This window comes from Eriocheir sinensis, unplaced genomic scaffold (assembly GCF_024679095.1).
Source record: "Eriocheir sinensis breed Jianghai 21 unplaced genomic scaffold, ASM2467909v1 Scaffold379, whole genome shotgun sequence".
NCBI classification, from domain to species: domain Eukaryota; kingdom Metazoa; phylum Arthropoda; class Malacostraca; order Decapoda; family Varunidae; genus Eriocheir; species Eriocheir sinensis.
Genome location: NW_026111697.1, coordinates 263,574 through 285,082, shown reverse-complemented (window position 1 = coordinate 285,082; position 21,509 = coordinate 263,574). Strand labels below are relative to the sequence as shown.

At 43.7% G+C, this 21,509-nt stretch overlaps 1 long non-coding RNA gene across 1 annotated transcript; it reads right to left on the bottom strand.

The window, feature by feature from the left end:
- Window positions 1-9,123: 9,123 nt before the first annotated feature.
- Window positions 9,124-21,181, bottom strand: LOC126991985 (uncharacterized). Its single transcript, XR_007746015.1, has 3 exons — window positions 21,085-21,181; window positions 13,799-13,953; window positions 9,124-10,187 (listed from the first exon to the last, which is right to left on the bottom strand). It is a non-coding gene; the product is annotated as an uncharacterized LOC126991985 (long non-coding RNA).
- Window positions 21,182-21,509: the final 328 nt, after the last annotated feature.

Genomic DNA, 21,509 nt, shown 5'->3' with positions numbered 1-21,509 from the left:
CATTCAAGACTGCTGTGGAAACTAGAAAATAAAGGAGGATTGAGAGGGAAAATGGAGTGCTGGATGGAAAGCTACTTAAGAGGAAGAGAGATGAGAACCGTGGTTAAGGACACTAGATCGGAATGGAGAACAGTGGAAAGTGGAGTGCCCCAGGGGTCGGTTTTAGCACCAGTACTCTTCCTAGTCTATATTAATGATATGCCAGAGGGAATAAACAGCTACATGAGCCTGTTTGCGGATGATGCTAACTGCAAAGACATATAAGAAACAGTGAAGACTGCAAGGAGCTGCAAGAAGACCTAAACAAGATTTGGAAATGGAGTCAGAAATGGGAGATGAAAGTCAACGTGAAGAAATGTCATGTTATGGAAATGGGAAAAAGTGTAGAAAGACCAAAATGGACATATAAAATGGGAGATCGTGAAATATTAAAGAAAGTAAATGAAGAGAGAGACCTGGGAGTAATAATGCAAGATTATATGCAACCAGGAAGTCATATAAATCAGATCTTTGGTGATACATATAACATGGTGAGAAATATAGGTATAGCATTCCACTACATGGACAAAGAAATGATGAAAAATTAATAACTACTATGATCAGACCTAGACTAGAATACGCGGAAACAGTGTGGTCTCCATATATGAAGAAGCACATAGTAAAACTAGAAAGAATACAGAGGATGGCAACAAAAATGGTTCCAGAACTGGAGGGACTGACATATGAAGAGAGACTAAAGGAAATGGACTTGCCAACACTAGAACAAAGAAGAGAAAAAGGAGACCTAATACAAATATATAGGCTATTGAGTAACATGGAAGAAGTAGATAACGAGAAATTGCTAAGAGAAGAACCTTCCAGCAGGAATACTAGAGGACATAGTAAAAAGTTGAGGAAGGGAAGATGCTCTAGAGACATAAAGAAATATACTAGCTTCCCACAATGAAATATGGAGGTTTGGAACAGATTAAGTGAAGAAATAGTATCGGCGAAGAGTGTGCAAAGTTTCAAGGAAAAGTTGGATAATTATAGATACGGAGACGGGACCACACGAGCGTAAGCCCAGGCCCTGTAAAATTACAACTAGGTAAATACAACTAGGTAAATACACTGGTAACATTTCTGTGGCTTATGATTCACACAAAGGAGGGAGTTTCCAGCCTAACAGACACTCACAACAGCTCTGGACCCAGTCAAAGTGAACGTAATAATGCAAGTTATGCCTCCATGAAACATAGGGAAATGGATAAACATGAGAGCTCACAAAGTCAGAAGTGACATCACCTGTTTTTTGTAATAAAAATATACATATATAATGAGTCTGATACCCGCTAAATGGCCGGGTTGCTGCCAGACCAAGGAGGCTATATTAGAGTCTCCTTGTGCCAGATGCACGAACACACCACGTGACTCAGCGCGGGGACTTGGAATGTGAATGCTGATGTGACGAACATGCCGGCACACACATGTGCTCCTGCCGACTTTGTCTTATTCATGGAAGAAACTATAGACAGACAGCCAGGTATGAACAGGCTGAAGGGCAGGGCAACACTTCCACCCCAGAAGACACAACCAAGGAGACAACAATCATGGGAAACAAATGTAAAAAGAAGTGTGGGATGGAGAGGAACAAAACCTTCCCGTGTGTGCCCCAAACATTTCAAGTAATGGCCCTTGCCAGGCACACCCAGACCCAGAACACTTTGCCAACAGTTCCTGGGGAAGAGCTCCACACCCAGCATGAAGGGTGTCAGGCAAACCAGGCCACCAACCCCTGGTGTGGGTACAAGTAACACACACACACACACACACACACACACACACACACACACACACACACACACACACACACACACACACACACACACACACACAAAAAAAAAAAAAAAAAAAAAAAAAATTTAAAACACAATATAATTACAGAAAAAAATAGTATGGCTTTAGACAAGGGCGTTCATGTGTAACAAACTTATTGAGCTTTTACTCGAGTGACGGACATAACACAGGAGAGGGACGGGTGGGTAGGTTGCATGTATTTGGACTTGAAGAAGGTTTTTGACAAAAATCCACATGCAAGACTATTATGGAAGCTGGAAAATAGAGGAGGATTGAAAGGGATAAAAAACTGGATGTAAAGTTACTTAAAGGGAAGAGAAATGAGAACAGTGGTAAAGGACATGAAATCGGAATGGAGAAATGTAGATAGTGGGGTGCCTCAAGGATCAGTACTGGCACCAATACTTTTCCTCATATATATAAATGACATGCCGAAGAAAGTAAAGAGTTACATGAGCTTGTTTGCAGACGATGCAAAACTGCTGAGACACATAAGAAATAGTAAAGACTGAAATTCTGCAAGAGGACCTGAATAAGATTTGGGACTGGAGTAAGAAATGGGAGACGAAGTTCAATATGAAGAAATGTCATGTAATAGAAATGGGAAAGAGTGAAGGGAGACCAAAATGGACATGTAGAATGGGAGATGGAGAAATATTAAAAGTTCAAGAAGAGAGATCTGGGAGTGATAATACAAAATAATCAAGTCAGAGAGTCATGTAAATAGGATATTCTGAGATATGTATAGAATGGTGAGATATATAGGAATAGCATTCCACTACATGGATAAAGATATGATGAAAAAGATGATTACCACTATGATTAGACCAAAGCTGGAATATGCAGAAACTGTGTGGTCTCCGCATGAGAAGAAACACGAGAAAAAACTAGAAAGAATACAAAGGATGGCAACAAAGATGGTTCCAGAACTGGAGGGATTGTCATATGAAGAAAGGTTAAAGGAAATGGACCTGCCAACACTGGAACAAAGAAGAGAAAGGGGAGACCTAATACTAATTTACAAATTGTGGAATAAAATGGAAGAAGCAGATAATGTGGAGTTGCTACGAAGAGAAGGAAGAAACACCAGCAACACACGAGGACACAGTAATAAATTGAGAAAAGGAAGATGCTTGAGACGTAAAAAAATATAGCTTCCTGCAAAGAAACATACAGGTTTGGAACAGACTAAGTGAGGATGTAGTATCAGCAAAGAGTGTGCACAACTTTAAGGAAAAGCTGGACAAATACAGATATGAAGACAGGACCACACGAGCATAAGCCCAGGCCTTGTAAAATTACAACTAGGTACACACACACACACACACACACACACACACACACACACACACACACTTCTTAAATTTTCAAAATTGCACACTCTGCAACCTGCCTTTGATTCCCTATCTGGGCCATGTGTTCTGTTCTCCATGCAAGACAACGCCCCATCCAGCACCTGCTCTCTCCCACACACAGCAGCACAACACAACACCTCAGAGGTGAATCTTCACGTGTCTCGCAATCTCACCTCTTGTCATAAATCGCTTGCCACAAGCATCACACTGGAACCCTTTGTGGCCACAGTGTCTTATGCCATGTCTCTTCAGCCATGACTTCACAAGGAATCTTTTCCCACAAACTTCACACTCATGGTTTTTTTCACCAGTGTGTGTAAGGGTGTGTGTCTGGAGGTGACCCTTCTGAGTGAATCTTTTCCCACAAACTTCACATTTATGGTTTCTTTCACCAGTGTGTGTAAGGGTGTGTGTCTGGAGGTGACCCTTCAGAGTGAATCTTTTCCCACAAACTTCACACTCATGGTTTTTTTCACCAGTGTGTGTAAGGGTGTGTTTCTTGAGGTCACCCTTCTGAGTGAAGCTTTTCCCACAAACTTCACATTTATGGTTTCTTTCACCAGTGTGTGTAAGGGTGTGTGTCTGGAGGTGATCCTTCCGATTAAATCTTTTCCCACAAACTTCACATTTATGGTTCCTTTCACCAGTGTGTGTAAGGGTGTGTGTCTGGAGGCTATCCTTCCGATTAAATCTTTTCCCACAAACTTCACATTTATGGTTTCTTTCACCAGTGTGTGTAAGGGTGTGTTTCTTGAGGTCACCCTTCTGAGTGAAGCTTTTCCCACAAACTTCACATTTATGGTTCCTTTCACCAGTGTGTGTAAGGATGTGTTTCTTGAGGTCACCCTTCTGAGTGAAGCTTTTCCCACAAACTTCACATTTATGTTTTCTTTCACCAGTGTGCGTAAGGGTGTGTGTCTGGAGGTTACCCTTCTGAGTGAAGCTTTTCCCACAAACTTCACATTTATGTTTTCTTTCACCAGTGTGTGTAAGGATGTGTCTCTTGAGGTTACCCTTCAGATGGAAACTTTTCCCACAAACTTCACATCCATGTTTTTTTCCTCCAGTGTGTGTAAGGGTGTGTGTGTTGAGGTGATCCTTCCCACCCAATCTTTTCCTACAACCTTGAGATTCATGATTTCTTTCACCCGAGTGCGTGGGTGCTTTTGTTGAGGTCACCCTTCCCCGGGCGTCTTTCCTCACACTCCTGGCACTCATGCTTTCCCTCAGCAGTGTGTGCAAGGCTATGTCTGATGAACTTGCTCTCAGTCCCAAACTGCCTCACAGTCCTTCCACTCAAACTTTCCCTTTCCTTATGGCTGGAGAAGGCAGCAGCAGCAGGGTGGTGGTGGTGGTGGTGGTTCTTCTGATCGCCCCTGATCCTCACACCAGTGGCAGTCTTCTCTGCTGCTCCTGGCCACTCAGGCTGCTGCCCGGCCTTGCAGCCGAGGGGGCAGCAAGTCTTCCTAACCACTACTCAGAGACCAAGCAAGCAGGTGAAGGGAAGGATGCACCAAGGAGCAAGGACAGTGAGTGCTGAGCACAGCAAGTGTCTCAGACCCTCACTTCAGCACCAGCACCAGCGGTGGACGTCGGGACACACACACACAGTCAGGTGCTGTCTTCTGGCCCTGTGCTGCCCACCTCAGACCCTCACTTCAGCACCAGCGGTGGACGTCAGGACACACACACACACACAGAGTCGGGTGCCGTCACTTAGCGCTGTCCTCCTCTCAGCATGGTGGACACCACTACCTGGTTTGTAAGAGATGTGTTAATGCAATGACTTGTTCTGTCAAGGTACCGGCACACCACCGTAACAAACAGTTTATATCACTGAAAGCTGCTCATCAACCCCTTCGCTACGGCCGGGCAGAGAGCGTGGCTCACGGCATATCCGGGCACAGCCGCGGGCAACAATTTTGAAACGCCACCACTGAATACACCCAGATTTAAGCCAAAAACAAACATAGCCATGCATGCACTTGAGCAGCAATAGTAATAATAATATAACAATAATAGCAATGTCCCCCCCCTTTTTTTCCCACCCTCCCGCTCCCTGTACCCCAACCCATCCCTCGCTGAATGACTGTGATAAGAAATTGGTTGATGTAGAAATAAATGTATGGAAGAAAGGAAAATGAAAAGGAGAGGAAGTTTCCAAGAAATCCTGAAACAACAAGAAAGGGCAAGAAAAGTGGAGATGGAGCGTGAGGTTGTCCAGGTAATTAGAAATAAGGAAGACGTGGTTCGACTTGGCAGAAGAAGAAGAGTGTGATAATCGTGGGTGTTAAGGAGGAGAAAATCCCAATGAAGGCAGAGAGATATGAAATCCCTGAAGTGAAAGAAACACTGACAAGCTTAGATAAAAGGGCCGGAAGGCTGACAGACGAGGTGGACGAGGTGACATGACTAGGAAAATATGAGGAAGGGAAAAACAGACCTATCAAGCTGAAGTTAAGGTCACAAATGGCAGCCAAGATCATCTCAAGTCGGAGTGGAATACTAAAAGGGACAGAACATTATAAAGAAACATATATAAGAAAAATATGAGCATGGAGGAAAGAGTTAAGATGAGGGAAACTGTGAACAAAGCAAAGCACAGGAATTAAGAAAGAACAGAGTCAGAAAAATAAAGAGTTTTTGGAGAGTGTAAAACGACAGAGTGATGAAGTGGTGGATCAGGAAGAGGGAGGAGGAGGCCAAGTAAACACCAACACCACCAACAACTACAAGGAAGAGAAGGGAGCGAAAAAGCTTAGGTCAACATTCACTAATGTCGACGGACTTATATAAGAAAAGCTAGAATTAAAAGACTACCTGAACAGAGCTGCACCAGATGTAATGTGCACCACTGAAACAAAAGTAGCACAAGGCCCAGAAGTGGCGGGAACAGAGGAGTGCAATTACAATATATACATGGGTAGGCGGTGGCCGAACGGATAGCAAGACGGCCCCACGTTCAGGAGGACGCAAGTTCAATCCCCGACTGGTGCCACCAAGCTGGGATTTTTCAGCTGCCGCCGAGTGGCTTAAAACTACCCACATGCTGTCTAGAAGACCACCTATCAACCCGGACTCTAGATTCTAGGATTAAAGATGAGCTCCGGGAGGGCAGCATAAGCCAATGCAAGATGGCGCCACTATAAACACACCTGCACCAGAACGGGCTGGGCCGACCATCAGGACCCACCGGGAAGAAGCCTTGGAGCGACCATCAGGATCCATTGGGAAGAAGTCTACCGGCACAATAAGCCAAGACGTAAAAAAAATAAATAAATAAATAAAAAAAATACAGGAAAGCCACAAAAGGGAGGAGTGGGGGAGGGGTGATGCTGCTGCTCAAAACAGACTTAAAAGTGATCAAAGTGAGAACAGGACCAGAAAATACAGGAAATCTGAAGTGTTTTATTACAGCTGAAAAACTGTCAGTAATGGTGACATGTGTGCCCCCACACGGACGAGGGAAATGTATAACAACCTGTCAGAAGGTACAAGTAAAGCATTAGAGGATACTATTAGAAATGGCAAGAATGTACATAATTCTAACAGGGGGCTTCAGCTGTAAAAATGTCAACTGGGAAAAGTTGGATGTTAGTCAGGTCTGTTGCGTAATGTTGTCGGCATTTTGGGGGATTTTCTAAAATCTACATTTTTGGAGCTTATGACACGAGGATTCCTAAAAGCAATGTTGCCAAAGTTTCCTAGGTCATCTTGGTGGCCATCTTGTATTTTGAAAAATGGCAGCTTTACAAAACTAAACTTTCAGCTGTGAGGATTTCTTTTTAGTCTGTAAATACAAATTCATTTACAGAATCATTATTTTTAATCTTAACTAACACTATTTCGATTATTGTACAAGTATTGAAATATTTGATAACAAAAGATGCTAATTTAAAGCTTTTAATATCAAATATTATAACAATATCAATTGTTGTGAAAGGTTATAGCCATAGCGTATATATATACACCACAATACTAGATTATTACTATCTCTGTGAAGTCAACAGGAGTACATTACGCCTTCAAACATAACAGGTGTGTAAGTGTATCAGACAGGTTTACATAAATGCAAAAACGTCACTCTACCTGAACAGTTAACTATTGTTCCTACACTCTCATGTTTATAATGAAATATTTACTAACATCACTTTTAACTTTGAAGATACAGATCAGATGAAGATATAACAACCAATCTATTCAAAATGCAGACATGCAAGGATTGTTAACTTTTTGTGACTGGCTATCAGTTATCATGCTTAGACATCTGCATCACTCAGACCATTATCACTCCCAGAGTCACTGACAATGGATGAAACATCTCTAGTCCTGGTCATTTTCACAGTCACTTGAACACTAACACATTTCAGTACAAGGCAGGTTCACAGCAGCACATGAACATCTTTTGGCTACACAGTTTGTCTTGCAAAGGCACCACGCCATCTCCAGAATGGCTTCTGGTGCAGGCATTCATTCTGTGGTGATCGGTCACAACTGGCCATCCTGGCTTGTAATTCATCTGTCTGTCCGACTTGAAACCATACATGATGCTTTGGCTCATGGTCAGGGCAATTCTGTCGTTAATACGAGCTCTAGCTTCCGTGGCCAGGTCCTCAACAGGTCCGGTGAGAATCCCTCTCATGAGGCTAAGCAATTGTCCTGGAACATCTGTAACATCACCGCATATACTGGGATGTCATCATCAGCAGCAGGTTTTCCGTTGTTGTTAAAGTTGGCAATGCTATTGTGTATTATCTGAGCAGTCTTGAATATAATTTTCATGCTGTCCATGTCACCATCTGAGATTAAAGAATGTACCATCTCCTCCTCACAGGCGGTTGAGTTGTACAATACTGCAGATTTTCTGCGGTCTTTTTGTAGCAGAGATTTTACAGCTGGCAGTTCATCAAGGATCCTTTCTTTCAACCATTTTCTGCTGACGACAGGGAAATGGTGTGCTATAACATCCACAAGCATGTTTCTGTATACTCTTTCAACATCATCCATGGAGATGTAGGCCTTTTGTCTTGTTTTCACATCAACTAAATTTATTATTTGAACCAGACTTGCTGCTTGAAGTGGATGTACTTGTGATGAACTTGTGTTACTAGGCATTTGTCTTGTCACATGCAATACATTACTTCTCCAGCATGCCTTGTCATAGTGAACATCAATTGCATGTGCATCAGTTGGGGAGATACAAGTATTCAATCTTGTTCTTACTGCAGGGTTCTTGGATTTTTCCACAGCTGATCTAAGATAATTTCCTGCATTTTGTGTACAAACTTTATACAATTTCTCTTTGGTGTCTTCTTGACAAAAGAAACACAAATTCTTCTCCAGCGGAGTGGTGTTTGATCTCGTAAACTGTACAGACTGGTCAGATGGGCCTGAATCATCCATCTCTGTACTTTTCCTCTTTCTTCCACGTCGTCTATTGGCTAAAGCTGAAGACTGCTTGCATATGTCGATCCCTAGCCCTCTCGATCCGACTTCTGTTAGTGGCTTCCTGATAGCACTTTCGATGCCAAAATGCATGGTGTTCACACAATGTATCTCTTGTGACATGTCCAAGTCTTTCTTGTTTCTCAACATACTCTCCATCATTAAGGGGTGTGCCTATGGGTCTCCTCCTGCGCATATGGTACTTCCAATAGCTTTGAAATTGTAGTATGTTGTTTGTTGATGTAAAGAAATGATATTCTGCAAATTTCATCAAAATCAGGTGAAGTTTAGGAGAGACTCAAACAAAGCGTGTTTTTCATTTTTTTGTTTCACAGGCTTTATTTTTCAGTTAATCGCTTTGAAAAAATACCATAGAAACTTTGTTTACCTATCTACATTTTGTTGGAAGTGAATTTTTGATTTTTTGTTTTGTCATCGAAGAAAAAAAATTACAATTTTTTGTCACTTTTTATTTTTTCCACTCTGTGTCCCGTTTTCTTTTGACATTTTTGAAAATCCATTTCCAACAAAAAATCGCCCTTTAGTTGTAGTTTAAAATGATACCTAACAAAAGTCATTTAGATGTTTTACCGGTTTTGTGAAATTATTTGAAGGTTAAAAAGATACTTTTCGAGATATCGGCTCCTAAAGATTTTTTTTACATTTCTCCCTGTCTTGCCATTTGTATTTATCTGATTAATATGAAATTCTCACATATGACTGTATATACCTTGTTGACTTACCTCAGAATCATAAGGCATCTGGTCCCCCTTTCTAAGAAAGTATTACTCACTCGCAGGTGAGGGTGTCAGAAGGCGCCACCTTCCTCATTGTGGCCAGGTAGCGCGAGTGCCGCGGGAGTGCCTTGCTTCTACGCTACGCTCTTGCTTGTTTTCTGAGGTTTGGCCGCTCCATAAGCCCTCTTGATGTTGGTGACTTTTTCTGGTTGCCTTGCGCTTGTACATCATTTGTCAGGACGTTTTTTTTGGCTGGAGAGGAAAGTACGACATACTTTTCCCGTCTGTCTCTCGCTTGGCACTGGCGGGGTGGCACCTCTCTGCCTCCCCTGCCTCTCCACGTGAAGAAGAGAGGATGACATGACAAAATTTACGAAGAAATAAAATATTCTAATGCAATTTTTACGTATATACGAATGATACCGCATATGTTGACAAGAGCGTCTTATGACGCGCATGTCCGACTGTTACTCTAAAGCCCCCCCTGGGGGGAGGGGTTTTAATTTTATGAAAACAAACCTCACCACATGGTAATTTAGGGTTTCCCGGCCACGCTGAGCGAAAAACATGTACTCGTCCGATTTCAAATATATTCGTCAAAAAATAGGCACGCCCCTTAAAACCGACTCTCTCTTTGACTGCGTCTAGGACTGTCTGACAGGAATCTATTCTTGGATGTAATACCTTAAGGCCTCCACTTTGGTCATGGCTCTGACACAGTATGCAGAGATTCCAGTTGAGTGTATCTTCATCTTTTGGTGCTGCACCAAGCTTGCCTAGGTGAGGTATTTTACTCATGATTATTCATTCATACCTGAAGAAATAAAAAGGACTTGCATTAAGTTACTGCCGCCTTGAAAGTATATATCAACATACATTTGTTGCACCTGCGATAATTACATATTTACTACACAAATTATTCAAAACATTCAAGGTTAGTCCATCATATGTAAGTTTAGTCACTTCAATCGTGATTCCAAGTGAAATAAAAGTCAAGAAAGTGAAAATTCAGATTTTTGAAAGTTGCCATATTTGGAAACCAAAATGGGTGCCAAGATGACCTAGAAAACTTTGGCCACATTGTTTTTTTGAATCATCATGTCATAAGCTTTCAAAAAATGTAGTTATAAAATCCCCCAAAATGCCAACGAATCTGTATTTCAGAACATAGTAGACCTGACTAAGTGGAAGGTGAAGCAAATACATGGGGAGCTAAAGTTTTAAAATTGTCCACAGAAAACCTCATGACACAGTGGGTGAAGGAAGAGACGAGATTTAGAGAGGATGAACCAGCAAGACTGGACTTAATTTTCACTAAAGGAACAGACCTGTTAAGTGAAGTGCAACATGAGTGCCCGCTGGGAAAAAGTGACCATGAAGTATTACAAACAGAAAATGATGAAGAATGTGAAGAGATTGGGTCAGAAAACCATAAGGAGAAAAGAAGGAATTATAGCAAAGCTAAGTACAGTGATTTGGGAGGTTTTTGGAAGTTTGAATTGCCCAGAAATGAAAAAGCTGAGAAAAGTAAAAAAAAAAAAAAAAAAAATATGACCACTTCCTTAACACTTACAATGAAGGTGTGGCAAAGTGGGTGCCCTACTGTGTGATAAAGAAAAGAGGGAAGAAAGAGTGGTTTAGCACAAGATGTCTGGCAGCAGAGAAGGGGAAAGATAAAGCACGGACAAACTTAAGTGTATAAAGTGTGTACAGAAGAGATACTGGGGCTACTGAAATCACTAGATGGCAAGAAGGCAACGGCTCCAGATGCATTATCAGGCCAAGCACTGAAAGAGTGCAGTGAACAGCTAACAGAACCCGTTCAGGACATTGTAAGTTGTTCAGTCAAGACCGGGGAAGTCCCAGTGCAATGGAAGAGGGCACATGTGGTCCTGTTATATAAGAGCGGAAATAAACAAGAGCTTCTGAACTATAGACCGGTTTCCCTGATAAGTGACACGTGCAAGTTGTGTGAGAAGGTAATTAAAAGACACTGGGTGAATAGTTACTAGAAAGAGAGAAGATAATAAATGAAAGTCAATTTGGATTCAGACAAGGTAAATCTTGTGTCACAAATCTTATGTCTTTACTCAAGAGTAACAGATATAGTGCAGGACAGAGATGGATGGGCAGACTGCATATTTTTGGACCTAAAAAGGCATTTGATAAAGTTTCACATACGAGACTGCTGTGGAAATCAGAAAGTAGAGGAGGATTGAGGAGAAAAATGACAATGGATGAAAAATTACCCAGCAAACAGAGAAATGAGAACTGTGTTTAAAGATGGGAAATCAGACTGGAGAAATGTCACAAGTGGAGTTCCTCAGGGATCAGTGTTAGCACCTATAATGTTTTTAATATATATAAATGATGTGCCAGAAGAAGTAAAGAGTTACATGAGTTTGTTTGAAGACGACGCCAAACTGCTTAGAAAAATGAGACGAGGATGATTGTAATAAACTGCAGGAAGACTTAAATGAGATACATGAATGGTGTAAAGAATGGGAAATGGAGTTCAATGGAAAGAAATGTCACACAATGAAAATGGGAGGGAGTAAAAACAGACCAAGTTGAGTGTATAGGATGGGAGACAATCATCCACACAGTGAAGGAAGAAAAAGACTTATAGAAATTATTATGCAAGATACACGACACCTGAGAAGCACATAAACAAGACATTCGGAGAAACATAGTCTGCTGCAAAACATCAGTGGCATTTCACTACTTGGATGGGGACATGGTGAAGAAAATAATAACATTGATTAGACCAAGGTTACAGTATGGAGCAGTTGTTTGGGCACCACACAGGAAAAAGGGCGTAAGGAAACCTGAGAGGATACAAAGGATTGCAACTAAGGCCGCGGTTACACTAGTCACTGCTACCCCTGGGCTGGCCGATTTTGGCTGGGCTGGGCACCCAGCCCAGGGTAAATTTGCGTGGACGTGCTGGATTGTTGTTCTCCCAGTGGTATGGTTGGCGCACCGTGCAAAGTTGCCAGACTGTCTTGCTCAGCCTCTTATATTTACCGACTTCAGACCCAAAAACTGACTCGTGGACCCCAATAAGGAGATTCACTTATAATTATTGTTAAAATAGTTAATTCCTGATGTTTCTTGGCAATAGATAGGCGTCAGAAGCCGGTAAATACTATGCTCTGAGTACGACAATCTGGCAACAGTGGGGTGCAGCAGAGATATTGAAATACTGTAGTATTCAAGCATACTACTAAAACCAAATTATCCTATATAACAAAATATATAAATATTGTATTATTATATAATGAAATTATTAGTTTTCCTGTATAATTAATGATAACTAACGGCACACAAATTAATAAAACACAGCACCTTCACACTCGCTTGACTTGGAAACCAGAAGTAAACAAACACAGGCCCTCGTCAAGCCAACGCCAACGAAGTCACCATGGCATCCCTAGAAAAACCAATTTCATGGACACAAGAGGCAATATATAGCCTCTTGGAGAGCCTCAATAATATCGGCACAGTCCTCCTCGCTTCCCATATCCATGGTTGTCGTGCTTTGTTTACATCTGGGCTTGGCGGAAGAGCGCAGGCGGCCGGACTGGGCAGGCTTCTGTGTGACCACTTTCGTTGTAAACCAGGCCTACGGCTGGCTTCCAGACCAGGGGTAACAGTGACTAGTGTAACCGTAGCTTAAGATGGTACCAGAACTATCAAGCCTGCCATACAAGACTAGATTGGAGGAACTGGGCCTGCCAACACTGGGAGAAAGAAGAGAAAGAGGAGACCTGATAGTGCTGTACAGGAACACAAGTGGAATGGACGTGTTGGACAGAAATTACTTAATCAGACGGAAGGGAGGAGGCAACTAAGAGGACACAGCAAGGAGTTGAGGAAGGGGACTTGTTTGAAAGACTTAAAGAAGTACAGTTTTCCACACAGGAGTGTGGATACATGGAGTGGACTTAGCAAAGACATTGTTGAAGCGTGTGGCAGTGTCCATATAATGAAGGAAAAGTTGGAGAAGCATAGAATGGAAAAAAGGACTGTCCCAGCTTAAGGTCAGACCCTGTATACTACAAATAGGTAAATACACACACACACACACACACACACACACACACACACACACACACACATATGCATACCTTCATACAAATACACTCCCTCTCCACAGTTTATAGAAAACAAAACATAATCAGGTTAAGGTTTACTTCATGCACCTTTCCATGTCTTGTCTCCTACTTAACAGCTGCTCTTTGGTTGCCACACGTGTGCTCTGCTAACCTTCCAATAGTAATAGTAGCAGTAATAGTTAAGGTTTACTTCATGCACCTTTCTATGTCTCGTCTGCTACTTAACAGCTGCTCTTTGGTTGCCACACGTGTGCTCTGCTAACCTTCCAATAGTAATAGTATAGTAATTAAAGGTTTTTACTTGCACCTTTCTATGTCTCGTCTGCTACTTAACAGCTGCTCTTTGGTTGCCACACGTGTGCTCTGCTAACCTTCCAGTCTCCCGGAAGTCTGTCATTGGGGGTCAGCGGCTGAATGGTGAGTTGACGCTGCCAAGTGAAAGGGCCAGTCATTTGGTGATTTCTGGAAGGTAAAACAATCTCATAACAAAAGTGTCATATTTTGCCAAAAAATAAACAGTTTCAAAATTATTGGCTACCCTTTCCACCACAGTCCCCCAAGCCAGCCACCGTCTTGACTCGGGTGTAATTCTAGAGGTTTGACCCCAGGCAAGCTTCTAAGGCCTCGGATCATTCACTGGGTAGGCGGTGGCTGAGTGGTCAGCGTGCTAGCCCCGCGCTCACCGCGTTCTGGACGACACGGGCTTGAATCCGCCGATACCACCGGGGATTTTTCAGTCACTGCGAGTGGCCTAAGACTACCCACATGGTGCCCTGAAGACCACCTATCTACCCGGACTCTTGAAAAACCGCCCAAGTCATTCAAGAATGAGCTCCGGGGGACAGCATGAGCCAAGAAAAGGTGGTGCCACTATAAACACTTGCCTGCACCAAGACAGGCTCCGGCCGACCACCAGGCCCCTCAAGAAAGCCAACTGGTGCTACAGGCTTTGAAACAAAAACAAAATAAAGAAAAAAATAAAGAAAGAAAGAAAGATATATTTCTGTTTACAAGTTTACTTCGTTCCGGAATTTTGCTCACAAACCAAAAAACTCATAAACCAAAATGAATTTCTTCATTTAAGTTAATGCGGATCCCATTAATGAATCACATACGTATCCCATAAAATATTAACATAAAAATCATTTACATATTTTATACAAAATAAGGGTAATTTTACTTACAAACAGCAATAATAAATAATATAAATAGGATGTGAAAAAAATATACACAAATAAAATAGTGCTGAAAACACAAAGACCGCACACTAGAACACAAAGGTAAGCGTACACGAGCGCGGGTGCTGCCTCTGCCAGTGTGCAATGTGGACTGAAGGCGCCGGCACACTGGGCGCTTTCCTCCAACCGTTGGGGCTAAGAGCAACCGCAGTTGCCCGTACACCTAAATGGGAGCAAGTTGTTGGTGTGGGTACACTCCTGTCCTCCCGTCTTTGAAGCCATGATGGTGCCCACAACGGCTTCTTCCTTCCATGTAACTGTAGCAACAAGTCCATAATTTGAGTACCAGCAGCACAAGCCACAGCAGCCCTTACTTTGGCAAGCGGCGCCATGTTGGAGGAAAAAGGCCCAGTGCAACACCAGTTTGAGATCCCAGTCCCAGTGTTTTCCGCTGAGCGCTCTCATCTTGCAGCGAACAAAGGGAACCCACGTTCGCGTCTTCGACTTGTACAAACAGGATGCTCGTACACCAAGTCACCACTTGTAAAACAAAGCATTTTTAGTGACTTTTTTTCCTCATAATCAAAACGCTCGTAAACTAAGGCACTCGCAAGCCGACGCATCACTGTAAAAAACAGGCCAGTTCACCATAAAACACTTAGAGGTGTTTTCTGTGGTTTGTCATCTTCAGAAAATTGAGAGCAACTAAAGAATAATTAGTTCTTTGTGCTGTCATTACTATTATGTTATTTATAAATAATGAACACACTTCCTCTCCACTGAGCCACAAGGGCATTCAACACACAAGTTATCTTGCAGCTGTGCTGTGTGTTGTTGATGGAAGCCTTGTCCCCCCCTCCCCCTCTCTCTCTCTCTCTCTCTCTCTCAACAAGCACGCAGCATTGATGAACAAACAGCGACAGCGCCATGAGTCGAGGGATGATTATAATGCCATAGACATTACTGCTGCACCTTGATGACACTCATTATTGTCCAGGGCTTGTAGTGTTATTTTGCAGCGGCGGCGGCGGTGACGGGTGCACGACAGGCAGTGAAAAGTCTCGTTTTATTCAATGATTAGCCGAACAGACAGGTGGTGGTGCTCGGCCCTCCATACGTCCCCTTCACCGCCTCCTGCAGGACTCCACCAGGACCTCCTACACTGGTTCCTGAGGACACATAAGGATAGGAATGGAGGCTGAGTAGAGTATTGCATCGCTTTATGAACGTGAAGAAGACAGAGTGGCAACACTGGTGTTTGGAAGCAGAGAATGAGCTCTCCAAGATTCAAGCCTTTTCTGTAATAATTAGGACACCAGCATACAGCAGTCAATCACCAGGTCATCTGTGAATACTGTCAGTAATGAATTTGCACAACAACATCTGCTAGGATCACAGCAGAAGGAAGATATACACCATTTCCAGGAAGACAGTCCCAGCAGAGCCAAGATGTCTGCCTCTACCCAGAAGGCCCCTACCCAGAATGAAAACAATGAAGATGCCTCAGGTAGGAAAAATATTTTCCCATGTATAATATGTCAGCTCCATTGTGACAGTGGTATAAAGTGTAACACCTGCAACATGTGGAGTCACCATGTATGCTCAGGAGTGCCTACACATTTAGGAATCATGCTGGTGAATACTAACAGAAAGTACACATGTCAGCCATGTGCTAGGCAAAGTTTCTCTGACTATGCAACTCAAGCAAATGAAATGGAGGAGTGTAAAAGGAAGGATCTGGCTATGATCTCAAGAAACAGGCCTCTGGCTTCAAAACTCGTGGGTACAAATACTAACCCTGAAGATACTACCCATAACAGCCAAGAGTCACAGGGCAGTAATGACACCCAAACTGTAAATGGAGACACTGCAGAGGATGCCACGGGCAATGATCCACTCAGTTCATGGAGCTCCCCGGAGGATATGCGGCTGAGCCTGAGCCAAGAGGTCACACCTACCATAGCACCAGACCAGGCAGAGCAGCGGCAGCAGCAGCAACAAGAAGACACCAGTACCCCAGCATTAGTGAGTAACAGGCAAAAGGAAATGCTGATATGCCGTTTCTACAGAAGGGGTGTGTGCAAGCATGGAGTGCCTGGTAAGGACTAAATTTAGACACCCAAAACAATGTCCAAAGTTGCTGGCACATGGTGTTAAAGGAGAACACGGGTGCAATCAAGGGTGGAAGCGCTCCATGTTCCACCCCATGATGTGCTGGGATTCTGTAAGGAAATAAGTGCCAAAAGGAGTCCTGCAAATACCAGCACATTAAAGGCACTAGGAAGAGAAGGGAAGTAGCACCACCACCACCACAGCCCACACCATCCAATGCTGCAGTAGCCCAGGCTATGACCCTTACCCCTGGAACACCTGCCCCCACTACCACTACGGTTGCCACCGAAGGCAGAGGTTTTTTAGAACTGGCAACAGGGTTGAGGATGGACATGGCAGCCCTAGTCAAAGCCATGGAGACTCAGGAGATGCTACTGAACAACCTCATGAAGGAGAACAGAGCGAGCTGGGTACCACCAGGCCAGCCCACCATCGGCGCCCCATGGATCAGTGCTATAACCTCTCGCTAGAGAACATCATAATGGGCAACATCCAAGGACTGTACCCGAAAACAAATCAAGCCAAAGTCCCCTTCTTGAGGGAGCTTTTGGCAGAAGTGGAACCCTTGGTTATAGCCCTAACTGAAACACACTTGAGCAGTAGTGTGAAAGATGAGGAGATACAAATCAAAAACTACACACCATTTAGAACAGACAGAGAAATTAGGTGTCACGGAGGAGCAATAATATATGTAAGAAATGAAATATCTGTTGACACAAAATCCTTACTCTCTTACTCTAATGGACAAGTGGAACTAATCATCATCCACCTAAGAAAGATGAATCTAATAATAATAAATTGCTACCGCCCACCCCAGTGTACATTGCACAACTTTACAGCGGCAATGGAAAAGGTCGCAAAAATACTGGAAGACCAACCAGCACCTTTGCCTGAACTTATCTTGTGTGGGGACTTTAACTTCCCCTCCATCCACTGGCCGGAAGGTACTGTTGCAGGCGGCACCCTGGACGACCAAGCCCAAGCTAAACTGCTCCTTGATTTCACCGACAAAATCTTCCTCACCCAACAAATAACCAAGCCTACCAGAGCACACAACATTTTAGACCTTGTCTTCACTAATAACCAGGATGCAATAGAAACATACAAAGTGGAGAAAACAATATTCTCGGATCACAGCTTAATACAATAAATACGACGTACAGGAAGACAAGGTTAAAAAATTGGGAATCTAACAAAACGGAGTCCTCTCCCTTTGCAAAATTTAATTTTTAAAGTGAAACAATAAATTGGGAGCTTGTGCAGTGTGAGTTTGGTCAAGTCGATTGGGGTAATATCATGGGAGGAAATAACCCAAACACTATGCTCCAGGCCTTCATTAACACAGTGCTGGAGATATGTGAGGGCCACATCCCAATAAAGAGGAAGAGTGCCTCTGCTCAGCGCCACAACATCCCAAGGGACCGACGAATTCTGATGAGGAAGAGCATCCCTCCACAAGCAACTGACTGAGTCCCAGCATGAGGAACAGAGGCACTCAATAAGCAGGAAAATTGAAGAAATAGAACAAAAACTTAAAGAATCGCACAAAGATCAAAGGACCAAGGAGGAAACGTGTGCAGTGAATAACATTCAGAAGAACCCAAAATACTTCTATAGTTACTGCAAAAAATTCTCAAGAACCAAAACACAGATTGGGCCACTGCAAACAGAAGAGGGGAAAACAACACAGAGCCCCAAACAAGCATGCCAAGTACTGATGCAGCAATACAGTAGTACCTTCAGCACCCCTCAGACCCGATCAGTAATCCACGACCCAGTAGCATTCTTCACAGAGGACGCAGGCCACCAAGACCACTTAACTAACATGGAGATCACAGTTAACAACATCAAGGGAGCCATAAAGGAGCTCAGATCAAATTCTGCAGCCGGGCCTGATGGAGTGCCGGCCATACTGCTCCTGAAATGTAGTGAAGTCCTGGCTCACCCCATCCAAAAGTTATGAGGTGCTCACTGGACACGGGAATAGTGCCAACCCTAATGAAGAGAGCCACGGTGTGTCCATTCTACAAAGGAGGGGAAAAGTCAGGCCAAAAACTACAGACCAGTTGCCCTAACGTCACATCTTATAAAAAAATTTGAGAAATGTGTCAGACAAAATTATAGCCTACATGGAAAAGAACAGCCTCCATAGTAACAATCGACATGGCCTTAGAAAAGGGCGGTTCTGTCTCTCCAAACTCCTGGAACACTATGGCTGGCTCCTGGAGAACCTGGCTGCGGCAAGAACATAGATGTCGTGTTCCTTGACTTCTCTAAAGCCTTCAACAAGGTTGACCACGGCATTCTACTCCATAAGCTCAAGACTCTGGGGATTAAAGGGAAGCTAGGTATTTGGCTCTACCACTTCCTTACAGAAAGAGTCCAAGTTGTCACAGTGGATGGCCACCAGTCCAGTGAGGCCAGCGTCATCAGTGGTGTGCCACAGGGATCAGTGCTGGGCCCTCCTCTTCCTTATACACATGGGAGACATCGATGAGGGATCAGGAGCTCGGTTATCTCCTCTTTCATCGATGATACCACTGTGAGTCACGCTACCACCACCATGCAGGGAGTCGCCCACCTACAAGAGGACCTCAACAAAGTGCATGCCTGGGCCGCAACCAACAACATGGCATTCAACGAGGCCAAGTTTGAAATGCTGAGATGTGGCCCTGACCACACCATCAAGATGTCTACTTTGCTACTGACAGAAGGAGGGCAACAAATATCTGGACAACCTCATGTAAAGTGCCTTGGGGTTCACCTCAGCGACAACGGTTCCTTCTCACCACATCACAGAAACAGTGAAGAAGGCAAAGGCAATGGAAGGCTGGGTCCTTAGAACATTTGCTTCCAGAGAACCCAAGGTAATGTTAACCCTCTGGAAGGCCCTGGTGCAGCCTACGCTGGACTATTAGCAAGCTGTGGTCACCACACAAGAAGGGCGATGTGCAGAGGCTTGAAACTGTGCAGAGAGCCTTCACAAGACAAATCAGAGGGGTACGTCACCTAAATTACTGGGAACGTCTACAGAAACTGGGGCTCTATTCACAACAAAGAAGAAGGGACAGGTATCGGGCCATATACTTATGGAAAATTTTAGAAGGTCTGGTGCTGGACACCACACACAATGCACTGCAAGAGCACGTCAATCAGCGGACTGGACGAAAGTGCAGCAGAAGATCCCTCCCCACAAGAGCCCCAGGTGGAGGCAGGACCCTGCTGGCCTCGAGTCTGTCCCATGAAGGGCCACGAATCTTCAACAGTCTGCCTAAGGAAGTCTGAAACCTAACAGGTTGCCCGGTAAACAGGTTTAAGAATGGGTTGGACAAGCTGCAACAAACAGTCCCAGACGAACCTCCAGTGCCGGGCTACACCTCAAGATGTAGGACTTCCAACACGATACCGGACCAAATCGGCCAGTTGAGCAGGGATGGCAGGACCGGGTGCAGCAGTGGACCGCCACGACTGTGAGGCGGGGCCTCTAAACACCAAGTAAACCAAGTAAGTAAACAGAAACAGTCAGCAGATTACTTCACAGCACAACGAAAATTACATGAATAAATAGGGTTAAGATTCGTTTTAGGTCCATGCCAGTATCTCATTACCTACCTTATGAAACATCAGTATCTCATCATATATCTTTTCTACAAACCTTCAACAGTCATGGAAACGCTTTGAAAATCCAATTCATGGACTTTTTTTTTACTCTTGAAAATAGGGGATAATGTTTACGAAAGCGCGTCGCCTCCTCTGGCGACGCTGCAGCCGGTGTTGCGAGAAATAACTCCTTGCTGAAATAAATCACATATACATGTGGGGGGTCCAGGGGGGATGGCTAGAAGGGGTCGAGGGGCGCAGCCCCCGTGAGTAGGTCGTAAAGTTCGGTTGGAGTAGTTTAAATATGCTCCCCGACCCTAAACCCTCTGCGAGCTATTTTACGGCTGCGGCGGCTGCAGCGTCGTCGCGGCCGCCGCCAGAGGAGGCGACGCGCTTCCGTAAACATTATCCCCTATTTTCAAGAGTAAAAAAAAAGTCCTTGAATTGGATTTTCAAAGCGTTTCCATGACTGTTGAAGGTTTGTAGAAAAGATATATGAAGAGATACTGATGTTTCATAAAGTAGATTATGAGATACTGGCACGGACCTAATGCGTATCTTTACCAAAAATAGTTTTGGCGCAGAGTCCCGCAGGTGACAGTCTGGAAATTACCACCTCCTTCCTTCCTTCCCCTTCCTTCCCTTCCCTTCCTTCCTTCCTTCATTTCCTCCCTTCCTCCCTCCGTGTATCTCCCTTCCCTACCTTCTCCTTCTCCTTGGTCTTCTCCTGAAGGTCGGGGAGACAGACAGACTTTGCCTCGTGTCTGTGTTTACACTCTCCCGCTCCTGCTCTTGATCTTCTTCTTCTTCTTCTTTTGACCTGTGCCGCTTTGTATCGCTTCTTAGGTTTTATGACAACAAGCCATCATCAGAAATATTATATAAGGCAAGGACTAACAACCTAAAATTGAGTGACAGGAATAGGCACACGAATGGTGACACAAAATGCATCATGTGCAATAGTGAACTAGAAAATTTAACCCATTTTTTAATCCAGTGCCCAGCTTATGCAAATGAAAGAAAGAAGATATTGCAAATAGCAAGACTCACTACAGAGGAAGAAGAAGACTAAATTGGAGAACTATTATTTAAAGAAGAGCTGATCGAAGAAACCAAGCCAGTGATATA